Consider the following 13,664-nt stretch of genomic DNA (forward strand, 5'->3'; position numbering starts at 1 on the left):
GAGGAGAGGACCAATTCCTCGTGGTAGTTTTCTTTTGAACATGGGGGCTGGCCTCTCTGCTCCTTCTCTTTAGCTTAAGTCCCGAAGGCCAAAAGGGAGATGAGAGAGCAGATACGGTGACACAGTTCTACATTTCCATGGCATGCAATGGTGGCCACGCTTCCAGGCTCCTGCTAGCCTTGGGGGGTTAAGGCAAACAGAGTGAACTGTGGAAGCAGCCATGCTACCCGTGTTCATTTCTGTGACACGGTGCTCTGGCAGCTGCATCTTCTGAGAGGGGAAAGGAGACAGCTGATAAAAAAGGAGGAAGAGAGAGGACCACTCAATTCATAATTGCAAGTTTGACATACAAATTTCAAACATATATATTTACCTACCTCTCACAGAGAACACATTTCCACAGTTAGAGATCTTACTCACTAAAATTGAAGGACTCTGAAGTCTGAGAATAGCTGCAGGACTCGGTGTAAGAACCTCTGGCCTGCTGATTTTGTGGACTATAATTTCCCCAGTTGCCTATTACTGACCATGTTGGCTGGGGTTTCTGGGATATGAAGACCAAAATGATGTTGTTGTGTGCCTTCAAGTCATTTCCAACCTATGATGCTCCTAAGGTGGACCTATCATGAGGTTTTCTTGGCAAGATTTGTTCAGAGGTTTGTCATTGCCTCCCTCTGAGGCTGAGAGAGTATGACTTACGCAGGACCACCAAGTGAGTTTCTCTAGCCTGGTGGGGATTTGAACCCTGGTCTTCAGAGTTGTAGTCCAACACTCAAACTACTACACCACACTAGCCAAAATATCTGAGGCCAAATAGTAGACAGAGAGATGCAGCTGGTGGTGTCCATTATGAAGTTATGAAACATTAAAGAAATCTGTGTCTTTTCCTAATAAAAACACATTTGAACACTCACATCAGTCCACATTTGGGCAAATGTAATAGTCTATCAACCTGAGAGACTCATTTTTTCCTCTCCATCTTCACCAAACTACCTCCCCAAGGAACTCCACAATGTGTACCACAAATGTGTAGTAGTAGCTCCTTTGCTTGTTTCCTTCCAACTCTGCTCACTTCCCATGTCAACTTTATTCTAATTCATTAGCCAGATATTAGTCAGTCAGAACGGAAAGAATTGAGATTCAGAAAGGATACTTTATTTCAAGGGAAAATACAATCTATTGGATTATTGGTGGTATCAGCAGCCAGTTCTGGATTCCCCAAAAAGGAATTAAGGCAAGAAAGGAGATGATTTTTTTTGGCAGAATTTTTAAAAACATTATTATTGTTGTTGTTGTTGTTATTATTATTTGGGGAAGTATAACTCTCAGAATTCTTCAGGGAATCCCCAAGTCGTCCCAAAAATGTAATGTGTCCAAGTTCTGTTGTGTAACTGGAGAGTCCTAGGTTATAGAGCAGGAAAGTCACACTGAATGCATTAAATCAAGGACAGGGAGAAAGGACTCCCAGATTCATCTGGAAACAGGATGGAGAACTGTGTGCATCCCAGCCAAGTGGCTGGTAGCCAAGACTCCCAAGTACTCCAGTCCTCTCTGGGACGACAGCCACTACCTTTATAACTACCCTAGTCACAGGCTGAAATAACAAATCTGACTTGAATGTGTGTCACTCCATATGTGTGTTATGTGTGTGTCAAGTGTGCAAGTTCTGCATCTGCCCTCATGGCTCCCGCCCCTCTCTCCAGAGTGAACGACACGCCTGCTAATTGTTTTGCCGGCCGGCTCATATGACTCCCAACGTATCCAGACCCTTCTGCCAAGATCCCTGTTCCAAGTTTAGGAACGAGCCAGGAGGACTGGAAGATAGGGGGCAGGGAACAGCCTGCATGCATGGCGTATGTGTGCCCATCGCTGCTATAAATATCAGTTATGGACAACATAACTGTTTGGTGCTCAAGTCCAGCCCAGGCATGGCATCTAGGAAACCCCGAAGGGCAAAAAGAATGAACTTCTCTCCATTCTGACTGCATTAACCCAGAGTACATGGAATCTGAGTTTCCTTTTACATCACTCGTTGATTTGTGTCATACACTGACATATCAGTTCAGCAATTTGGAATTAAATGTTCAAATTTAGCCCAAAACTAAATAAGCCAACACCAATCAGCACATTTCTAAAAGTCTGCCAGAACTTCTTGATAACCGTTCACAAAAAAATACACAAAACATATATTATATGAAGGATGAATAAACAAACCCACAACTAAAATTTTCACTAACCCATTTCTGGTAAAATACAGTGTGTCTTCCATATCGTTGGATTCCACATTCATGGATTCAACCATCCACAGCTTGTATGTATATATATATATATATATATATATATATCTTAAAAGGTGGGGCATGATTTTACTATGCCATTGTATATAATGGCACTTGAGTAGCCACAGATTTTGGTATCCACAAGAGTTCCTGGAACCAAGCCACAGCCCACTGGTCCCTTGTTATCCACTAGGGTTTGGTTCCACAAACCCTTGTGGATACCAAAATCTGTGGATGGTTCACAATTGCAAATAGCCAGCAAATGCCTTTTGAATAACCACATTCACTAAATTGGAGAATGAAAGAAATACTGTGGATCAATGAAGAGTCACTGTACTAAATCACTGATTTAAGAAACACCCTAACTTTTCATTGAAATTATTGGGTGGGATAAAGGTTTAGCCATACATGGAATAAACCAACTGAAACCAGTGGGACTAACTTAGGACCTATTGTTTTCAATAGATCCAATCTAAGAATGATCAGATCTGTGTACTATATATCATATTTAAGTGTTAGGAATTGAAAAATGTACCATGTGAGTGTTTGCGGGGTGAGGGATGAGAGTCATACAACTTTGAAAATAAATCACCTGTCAAAATTAATCCTTTAGATTGTTCTCATCTTTCATTTCAAACACAGCATACAATGCAAGGATTTCCATTGTTTTGTCTGTGCACTTGATGAAGTAGGTTCCAGTTGATGGAAAGTTACACCAGAATATATATGTGTGTGTGTGTTTTAAGTCTTGGCCACAAGACTCTTGTTGTTTTCACTGCAACAGATCAACGTAGCCACCCTCCTTTGGAATTCATGATTCTGTTGACACAGCAAGTTCCAAATGCTAAGCATTCCCCAGATTTGCGGATCTGATCCGTGCATTCTGTGGACTTTTAGATAAAGCTCCTAATTGGTTTGATTAGATTCAGATAGTTTTTTCAGCTGCCTTGAATTAGAGGTTAGAGACACATGCCGTTCTCCCCCTTACCCCAAGCCAAACTACAAATACCTCCCTTTTCCACCATGAAAACATACAACTGCATTCCTTGAATACTTGGTATTATTTTGGGCACCACACTGAGAAATTCCTGCACTTCTGCTCTAAGATGCCATGGATGCATGCACCCAACCACTCTTTTGGCTCAGTGATTCAATGGCTGTAACCAACAGCTAGCAGCACTGCTACATGCTTAAGAGTGACAGATCCACATATACATACAAAGAAACACACATAATTGTTTCATGCCACCACACTGTCTTTCAGGATTTGGCTTTCGGCAGAGACCAACAGGACAAACCCTGTACAGCTTGAATATCCAAGCTGCTATGACATCTGCAGCCTGCCTGCTCAAGCCGGTACATCAAGGTGCATGAGGATTGTACCAAAACCCCCGTTGCCATATATTCTCCTGCAATATCATTCTCCTTTGTCATTCCAACTGTTTCTGGATTAGATCCTTGCTAGAGCTGCAAGTTCTCTGTTTTGCATTAACAGCTTTCTCTTGCCGGTAACCATATTGCTAAAACGCTTTTTGCAATGTTAAAAAGAAAGAAGGAAAGCAAACCCATCCCTCGTTCTTCCCCTCCATCAATAGAGGCCTTTGCAGTACTGTAGGTCTTTTTTCCTATAGGAAAATGGTTACTTCCATACCTTTCATGGCAGCAATGGGTGGGGTTTTTTGTTTGGGGTTTTCTTTTCTGAAAGGTTACCGGGTCACGGGTTTGGAGATGATAAAGGACTGCTATGATACTATGCCATATCTATACCTGAGCAAAGCCTCCAAGGGAATGTAGGCAGGGAAGGAGGAGGGAAGGAAAGCGTCGGAAGGGAACCCTGCAGAAATTCACCAGCTGACACTTCTCTGGCTGGGCACCAATAAGGGCTAGAGATAGATGGAGGAATGGACAGCCAAAGTCATTATAGGATAGAGACAGATGACAGGCTCAGAGGGGCAATGATAGGGATGGAATCAAGAGCACAGATTGATGGGCTGAAAGCCTGGCATATAATCTGGCCAATATTCAGGATACAGAATAAGCAGAAGGGGGGGGGAGAGGAAGGTGCCCACATTCACAGGGAAAGCATCCAAAGCAAAAGAAGGAAAAGATAAACAAGTGAGAGGAGGGAATGCCTGGAAAACCCAGACTGACCAGATGCCTTCACTGAAAAGGAGGACAAGGCGCCACAAAATGGAGGACACAATGACCAAACCAAAGCTAAAACCCCTCATAGAAATATGGACCCATGCTTCTTACTCACGCTCAAAATGGAGGACGTTTTTGGAAACTCCTCCTGGACAAGGCGGCTGTGAAATGGAGGACCTGTCCTGGAAAAGGAGGACCCTCTGGTCACCTTGTGGGAAACACCCAAGCAGTGCCAATTTATAATAATAAGAGGGACTAAGCAGAACAGAATCTCTGCCATTTCTATTCTTCCCCAGCTGTCCTCAAATGCCAATAATGCAATACTAAACAGCTAAACAAATGATCAGATTCCTACATGCTAAATAAATAGCAGATTCCCTGCCATTTTCCAGGACCTAAGCAAGACCATCCCCAATTTTCTATATTCACACTACACACACACACACACACACACACACACACACACACACACACACATATATATATATATATATATATATATATATATATAAGCGATCACGCCTCCTCAGCTATTCCAGACCGTGTCATTCATAAATGGGAATTACAGAGGAGCACCAAGACCCCTTGCCTCTCCCCTTCCTTCGCAGACCTTGGAAGAGGGACCCTTGTCAGCCACCGTATTGGAAAGCAAGGAAAAAGGCAGGGCCCCTGGCAAGCGGTCTAACCATACCTCCGCAAACAGGAGAGACAACGACGTTGACGCCTCCAAGGCCCAGCCGCAACTGAGCGGCCACTGGGAAGGGGGAGGAGTCCGGGTCCTGTAGCTACGCCCACCCCGACCAATCACAGAAGAGAAGGGGCGGTGGCTTTGTGGTGGGCGGGGGAAACCTGGTTGCGAGGGCACGATAGGCCTTTGGGAGTGAGTGACGGGAGAGCTGGCCAACCAGAGGACGCGGGACCCTTTTGGCAAGCTGAATGGGTTCCTTTGTGAGGGAACAGATCGTGAGAGGAGCTAAAGGATGAATGGGGCCCATTGTCTTCTGGGAGGGGGCTGGGATGACGTCAGAGGCAGACCCCCCCATAAGCTTCTTTCCCCCAAAAAAGTCCTCCATTTCCTTTTCTGAAGTGCTAACCCTCCTGGCTTTCCCTATAAAGTGATCCACCAGATCCCATGTGATCTACCAGATCCACCAGAAAGCGAATTGGTGCAGCCTCTCCTAGCTAGCTCCGCTCTGGACCCCAGAACAAACTCCAACTCCCAGAATTCCATAGCCTTGAGCCAGAAAGAGTTAAAGCGGTGCCAAACCGGTTTATTTCTCCAGTGTGGATGCAGCCTAAGAGGAGTAGAGTCATACAAGCCATTGTACTCCGTGCAGCTTTTATTAAGTGTGTAGTGCCCTACATTTTTTTCTCGAATGCCCTACATTTAATGGCGCCTTGTCCTGCTTTGAGGTTGAGACATCTGGTCATCCTGCTTCTGCCATGCAGGAACTCACCGTCAAAACACCTCCGACCGATGGCCATCCAGCCTCTGCCAATATTCCCAGTGAGGCCTGACCAGAGCAGAATAGAGTGGCAATAATTTTGTGTAAAGGGTTTATTGCCATATTGTTAGCGTTTGCACCATCAGAGATTATATGGAAAGCATTGACACATCCTTCGTTTCGATACTGGTGTGTCCAAAGTGTGAGGTGTTGTTCTTGCAGAGGGGAAATGGCTTCTAAAATCCAAATGGCCAGAGGGAAACTAATTAAAAACATTTGCTATAGTTTGGTCTCCTTTTATTTCATCAATGAACTTAACAAGATCATGCAATCCACCATCATGTCAAGAAACAGTTTGTGTTGCAGGTTTTTAATGCAACATCAGCAGTTAAAGTGATACGGCATACTTTCCAATACATCTGTCGTCCCATTTTTACAGATGCTCCAGTTTCTCTGTCCTCCTCCCACTTTCCTTCTGCTCTCTTCAGTTGCTGCAAACCGAGTTCAAAATGCAAAAAGTACTTCGCACCTCAACAGCGGGGAGAGGAGAAGAAAGAGCGGAGTTGTGCCCTTCCTTGTAAGTCCAAAACACACTGGAGAAATGATCTAGTTTGAGACCGCTTTAACCTCCATTGCTCAGTACTAGGGAATTCTGGGGACTGTAGTTTTGTGAGATATTTAGCCTTCTCTGTCAGAGAGCTCTTTTGCCACCGTAAACTACAAGTCCCAAGATTCCTTAGCACTGAGCCAGGCAGTTAGAGCAGTGTCAAACTGGACTATTTCTGCAGTGTGTTTTGGACCATAGACTCATGGAAAAGGCAACTGCTGCAGCCTCTCCAGGCTTGTATGTTCTTCCACATTAATAACCTCTATCATTTTGGCCAGAATCTGATGTTCCTTGGCCACACGTGTCCCGACTTTCATCTGTGAAAAGGAATACTGTGTAATCATTTTTTGGATAGAGCTAACATTGTTTGTGTTGCTTGGTCCACAATGTTGCTATTGCTGGGTGTGCAAGTGGCTATGTTTCCCCTGTTTTCTTTTTCTGGTTCCTTTTCCTAATTATATTGATGTGCTGTTATTGTTTATGGACACCAGGTGTTTTTAACCTAAAACGTGAGTCACTTTTCTGCACTTCTATTGCTTAAGTGTGTGTGTGTGTGTGTGTGCCTTCAAATCATTTCCGACTTATGGAGAGCCTAAGGCAAAGTTTGTTCAAAGGAAGTTTGCCATTGCCATCCTTAGAGGCTGAGAGAGTGTGACTTGCCTAAGTTCACCCAGTGGGTTTGCATGGCCAAGCGGGATTCAAATCCTGATCTCTAAAGTCATAGTGCAGTGTTCAAACTGCTGTCCCACACTGGCTCTCTATGCAATGAGATAATTCAGCAGCTCTCAGTTAACACCAAGAGAAGGAAGAACGTTCAGATGCTTGTTACAGTTGTCGATGAACCATTGATCTGCATCCTAAAGCAAAGGTCAGACAGAGTATGGAAAAGTTACATTTTGGACTATAATTCCCAGAGTCTCCCATTCAGCATGACCAGCAAAGTCAGTTCAAAACAAAATTTCTGCTAGTAATATGGGTCCAAAACACACTGCAGAAATCATCCAGTTTGAGACCACTTTAGCTGCCCTGGCTTATTGCTAGGGAAGCCTGGGAATGGTCATTTCTTGTGGCACCAGAGCTTTCTGACAGAGAAGGCTAAACGTCACACGAAACTACAGTTCCTAGCGCTCAGCCAGGGCAGTTAAAGCAGTCTCAAACTGGATTATTTCTACAGTGTGTTTTGGACCGTAGTGTCTTCTGCATGTCTTAAACAGCTGGTGGCCTTAGGAGGATGGACACATGAAAAAAGGAACAAAGTTCCTGTCTTTTGAATAGTTGCATGGAAGAGGTCATCCAGCAGGTCTAGCCTGCCTTGCAAGCTTGACCTGCTAAAATTACTCTTTCCACACAGCTATTAAAGGGACAGGAGAGGAGTCCCGTTCTCTTTTTTACGTGGCCTACCTTTAGCCGCACACACCATTTGTCAAAGCACAGGGCAAAAGGATGCAGTTATGAGGGACAGAGTGCAGAAAACAGGAATATGGCAGCACTGTGGCACTTTTGAAGAGCTATGCAAAAATGACTGTCCCCAAACTAGTATGTTTCCTCCACTAATGGAGTTGTGGCATCTTAGCAACTTGGTATGATCAAGTCCTAAGTCCCTTGCCAAACTACAAATCCCCAGGCTCCATCAGATGGAGCCATTAAAGTTAAAGACTGCATGCACACAGATGGCACCAGAGCTCTCTGACAGAGAAGGCTAAATGTCTCACAAAACTACAGTCCCCAGGATTCCATAGCCTTGAGCCATGACAGTTAAAGTGGTGTCAAACTGGATTATTTCTGCCATGTAGATGCAGCCCAAGAGGGATAAAAGCAGTGTAACTGTGCAGTTTGGATATGCATCTGCTAGTTTATTTCAGAAAAGCAATGGAGAGTCTTAATAAACAAATCCGTTATGTCCTAAGTGTTCACGGACTACAGTCCCCTTCTTTATATGCATCTGAAGTAGACTGTGGCCCACCAAATTCATGCCATAATAAATGTAGTACAGTTGATTCTCCACATTTTTGGATTTGACTTTTGCAGATTAGCTTACAGTTGTAAACTGTTTAGGCACTGCTCAGGCGGTATGAAGCGGTATATAAATGAAGCTTTTTGGTTTTTTGTTTTTGTTTTCCACATTCACGGAGGTCCTAGCCCCAGCAAATGTGGAGGGACCACTGTAGAACATGGCCACATAGCCTGAAAAACCCACAAAAAACTAATGACCACTGTAGCCTTTAAGACTCTATTGTTTGCTTTTGTACAATGGATTTCCTGCCAAAGCTACACTGCACCCCTTTGGCAGATAAGTGTCCAGCTCCATTCCTAAAAGACTACTATGCCGGGTTATTTCCAGATGAGTGTCATGCTACCAATGACATAGCAAAACTGCATGGGAGGTGACTGAAGGGGACCACACACGGGTAAATGAAATTGGTTGGGACAGGGCCTAGAGGAAAGATTTCCTGAGCTACTTTTAGAGGTAGAAGTGACTCAACAAACTGGCCTACGACAGCCTGCCATGCAGAATGCTAATGCACTGGCGTGCATTGCTATATTTAAAGGTGTGATGTGCAGGCCAACTCTTTCCACATGCAAAGTGAATGAGCAAAAACATTGAAAGCGGAAACTTCCTCGAAGCCTATATAGAAGCATACCATCACCATGGCAGACAGAGGGGGAAAAAGATGGTGAGATACATCCTTTAAAACTAAACAGATATGTTGCTTGATGGCATAGGATGTTTGCATACACAAACTATTATATTACATAGAATTCTGTGTCTAGCAGTTCAGTCTCAGCTGAACAAGGCTGTATTACTCTAATGCAAAGTGTGTGTGTGTGTGTGTGTGTGTGTGTGTGTGTGTGTGTGTGTGTGTGTATGTGGGGTGTACCTTCCAGTAGTTTCCGACTTATGGCAACCCTAAGGTGATCCTATCATGGGCTTTTCTTGGCAAGGTTTATTCAGAAGAGGTTTGCCATGCTTTCCCCTGAGGCTGAGGGACTGTGACTTGCCCAAGGTCACCCAGTGAGTTTTTCATGGCTGAGTCAAACTCTGGTCTCTAGAGTTGTAGTCCAATGCTCAAACCACTACGCCACACTGGCTTGTGTCATGTAAAGTACAAGACCTAAGCAAAGCAGTGGGGGACAGGGGGGCTTGGAGATGTCACATCCACAGGGTCACCATGAGCCGAGGTCAATTCAAGGGCAGTGAACAACGATAAGGAGAAAGAAGAATGAGAGCTATTCATCCATAAAACTCCAATTGTCCAATCCCTTCTAGTATGAAAGGGACATTGGGGGCAATTCTATAGTATCAAGACTTGTACGGAAGACTCCTCATTTGCCCAGGATTCCCTGGAAAAGAAGTTCAGTAGTGCCCTCTGGTGACTAAATAAAAATGCCCTGGTTTTCTATTCCTGCCGTATGGGGAAAGTGTATTGCCCCAGAGTCACTGAAAATACTCAAGCGTGGGGCTGAGAGCTGCCGTGTCTGTCTCAAATGAGCCCAGAAATTATGCAAGTTGCTTTGCTTTTTAAAAGGTTAAAAATTTGTGTTGGTTTGTTGTTGTTGTTGTGTGCCTTCAAGTCGCTTCTGACTTGTGGTGACTGACCCCAAGGCAACTCTATTATGGGGTTTTCTTGGCAAGATTTGTGCAGAGGAGGTTTGCCATTGCCTTCCCCTGAGGTTGCCATAATTGTCCACTATTACCAGGGACAAACTGTAGGACAACTGCAGGACAAAACTCAGCCCAAAATGTAGGACATCTGACAGCATGTGACTTATCCAAGGTCATTCAGTGGGTGACCATGGCCAAGCGGAGAATCAAACCCTGGTGTCCAGAATTGTTGTTTGACACGCAAACCACTATACCACACTGTTTGTTGTTGTTTTTTAATGTAAAATAAAAGATAATTATGTGTGTTCAGTGTATCATTTGCATCAAAGTGTTTGACAGGGTTGAGGAACAGTCAGCCTTCCAGGAGTTGCAATACTTCCTAAGAGACCCTGCTAGCCTGGCCAATGGGGAAAGACATGATGGAAGGAGTAGTCTATCAACATCCAGATGGTAAAAAGTTCCCCATCTTTGGTGGATGAGGCAATCAACAGCTCTAGCATGGGCAATGAAGACGTATGCTAGGAGTTGCAGTCACACAAGATCTGGTGGGCTGACCATTCCTACACTAGTGGAATGAAAGTGAGAGAGGGCTACAGCACCTTTCAGGGTTATATAGAAAAACTGAGGGAATTTCAGTAAGAATTGTCATGCAAGCAGATAAAAAGAACATCTGCTGAAACCCCCTCTTCTACCAGCCATTAAATGTACAGGGGCCCTCTCCAGTTTTCATTCTGGCAACCCTATGCAGGACCCTTGCCTAACTGTTTCAACAGACTTGATGATGAATTATAAAATAAAGTTATAAACAATTGAATAAATAATTTTAAAATGCTGCCAAATTTCTGATTCTTCCCCAGGAATTTGTCCATCCTATCCTGCCATTAAACTCAATGTTGTTGATGTGTGCCTGCAACGTATCTCGACCCTAAGGTGACTATAATTACAGGTTTTCTTGGCATGTTTCTTCAGAGGAGGTTTGCTATTGCCATCCTCTGAGGTTTGGAGAAGGTGACTTGCCCAAGGTCACCCAGTGAGTTTACATGGCCAAGCCGGGATTCGAACCCTGGTCTCCAGAATCATAGTCCACTGCTCAGACTACTACAACATGCTGGTTCAATCTACTCTATCCTAGCTCAGTAAGGAGCTAGGAATCAGCTGCAAGGGGGAAGGATTCAAGGGGTAGTCAGTGGGTTTCTTTCCCCTCTCCTTTTCTGCGCCCTTCCCATATGTCTAGCTATTTTTAGTTCTGTGGAACAGAGAGAGTGGCTGGGTTGTCCCTTCTTGCTTCTACAAGGAGAAAAAAATTGGGGTAATAATTATGGCTACATTGCTATGTGGGGGAAAGTGGGGAGAAGATCTGAGAGAAATAGAGGGGAAAGACGTGTGTGTGTGTGTGGGGGGGGTTGTTTCACAGTACTTACTTTCTCAAATATGTCTTCACTTATCTGCAGCAGGGATGTGACTATGCATTGGAGAAAAATAAACATATATAAATATCTAAATAGATTTTGATGGGATGACAGCCACTGACTATATGAGGACAGAGAAAGTGTGCTGTTGCTGTTGTGTGCCCTCAAGTCATTTCCAACCTACGGCAACCCTAAGGCCATATCATGGGGTTTTCTTGGCAAGATTTGTTCAGAAGGAATTTGCCTTCCTCTGAAGCTGAGAGAGCGTGACTTTGCCCAAGGTGGGTTTCCATGGCTGAGTGAGGATTCAAACCTTGGTTTCCAAATTTGTAATTCAAGACTCAAACCGCTACATCAGGCTGGCTCTCAAAAAAGTATGTCAGCATACCTTTATTAGTAGGTAGAACAACCTTCTCCAATCTGGTTGTCCATCATCCCCAGTCAGTATGCACCATTGAATGGCTGGCGCACTGGTCTAGAAATGTCTGGTTTACAGTGGTGGTCTAAGATGTGGGGTTTTAATTCCTACTTAGCCATGAAGTTCACCAGGTGACTGTGGACCTGTCACTATCTCATAGCCTAAAATGTCTCCCAGGGTGGTTGTGATGACAAAATGGTGTGGTTGCGTGTCACTTTAGGATCTTTGTAAAAGAGGTGAAATATAATTAAAAATAAGTACATAACATGAAATGGGATCCTAGATTTCTGTCAGAACCCACTTATAAATTTCTACCTAGAAGTCATTACCAAGATTATGTGGCTAAACTCATTCTCATGTCAATCACATCAAAACTTTTCCATGTGTAGGTGGATTTCAGGGCTGCTTTGAAGACTTATCCTATGCCTGTGGCAGAAGAGGCGCTGTGGGAGGCAAACATATGTTAAGCACAAGAAGGATGGTGGTATCGCTACTTAATGCCACCTGCATTTTGAAATGATGTGACTACAGTACACAGAGGGATTTAGCAGATCAATGCAGATTAAGGTCTGTAGAAGTCTATGCAAGTCCCAGTGGACATATGAGCACATAAGATTATTTTACAGTGGGGAAAGTGTGTTCTTAGTGTGTGAAATATGTTTCTAATATGTTAGTATAACAGCATATAAAAGGTGATTAACCTGTGATAATCCCACAATTGTGCTAATGGTTTTCACACGACGACATGTTCAAAGCGCTATTATCCTGTGAATAACCTGTGATAATCCAGCAATTGTGCTAATGGTTTTCACACAACATCGAGATGAAACGTGATTAAAGCGCCAATATCCCTTGAATAACCAGGCAAGAAACACCAGCAAATCATTCACATGATTTTCCTGTGAATGACTTTTTGCTGTTTATTGCCTGGTTTTCCCTGTTTATTCACAGGATAATAGCTCTTGTGTTAATCTCATTTTAATTGCGTTTTAATGTCAGTTGCATAATTTTCACAGGTTAATCACTGTTTAAACTCCACATTTTCCCCCATGTGATAAACCCCAAGGTTTGTGATTTCTAACCTCAAAAAAAGTTGCTAACAAAGAATATGGGTGTTCTTCCTTCACAAGCACTAAGGACAAGTGTATGGGAAATTGTGACCCTCGGCTATTTTGGGACTACAACTCCCATCAGATCCAATGAGCATTATTTCCCGCTACTGTTTTAGGATTACCACTTGGCTGGAAATCGTAAACTCTACCAGAGACTAGACTAAGGTCAGCCCTTTTTATTCACAGATTCCATATCCATGCATTCAACTAACCACAGTTTGAAAATATTTAAAAATATATGTAAAATTCCAAAAAGCAAACCTTGATATATAGGGGACAACATTTCCGCATAACATTGTATTTAATGAGATCTGAGCATCCACAGATTTTGGTATCCACTGGAAGGAGGGAGGTGTCCTGGAACCAAACACCTGCGGATATCAAGGGCCCACTGTACAACCTCCAGAATTTTGAGAGTTGTGCTTCATAAAACAACTTTCCCAACTTTCTCTGAAGATGACAGCCACAGATGCTGGCTAAACATCAGGAATAAACTCTTCCAAAACATGACCACATAGCCCACAAAAAACTAACTTTCCCAATATTTCCCAATATTTGTGTCCAGGCTGATGCAAAAACCTCCATTATGATGTCATAATGCAAAACAGAACATTTGAGGCAACTATTTCCAGTGGCTTACATTCA

General features: G+C 43.5%; 1 protein-coding gene and 1 long non-coding RNA gene across 13 annotated transcripts in view; one reads left to right on the top strand and one right to left on the bottom strand.

The window, feature by feature from the left end:
* The window catches only part of LOC149303734 (myosin-10-like), a 70,662-nt gene extending 65,513 nt beyond the window's left edge, over positions 1-5,149 (bottom strand). For all 12 annotated transcript variants that reach the window (XM_089480000.1, XM_089479999.1, XM_089480002.1 and 9 more), the window contains exon 1: positions 5,116-5,149. The gene's annotated coding sequence lies outside the window, so the exon portion shown is untranslated. The remainder of the gene's footprint in view (positions 1-5,115) is intronic.
* A 3,882-nt stretch (positions 5,150-9,031) lies between these two features.
* On the top strand, positions 9,032-12,427 carry LOC149303735 (uncharacterized). Its single transcript, XR_016272024.1, has 3 exons — positions 9,032-9,151; positions 10,938-11,010; positions 12,297-12,427. It is a non-coding gene; the product is annotated as an uncharacterized LOC149303735 (long non-coding RNA).
* Positions 12,428-13,664: the final 1,237 nt, after the last annotated feature.

The sequence above is a fragment of the Sceloporus occidentalis genome, unplaced genomic scaffold, assembly GCF_023333645.1.
Source record: "Sceloporus occidentalis isolate IW3139 unplaced genomic scaffold, rSceOcc1.0.p SCAF_14, whole genome shotgun sequence".
In the NCBI taxonomy this organism is placed as follows: domain Eukaryota; kingdom Metazoa; phylum Chordata; class Lepidosauria; order Squamata; family Phrynosomatidae; genus Sceloporus; species Sceloporus occidentalis.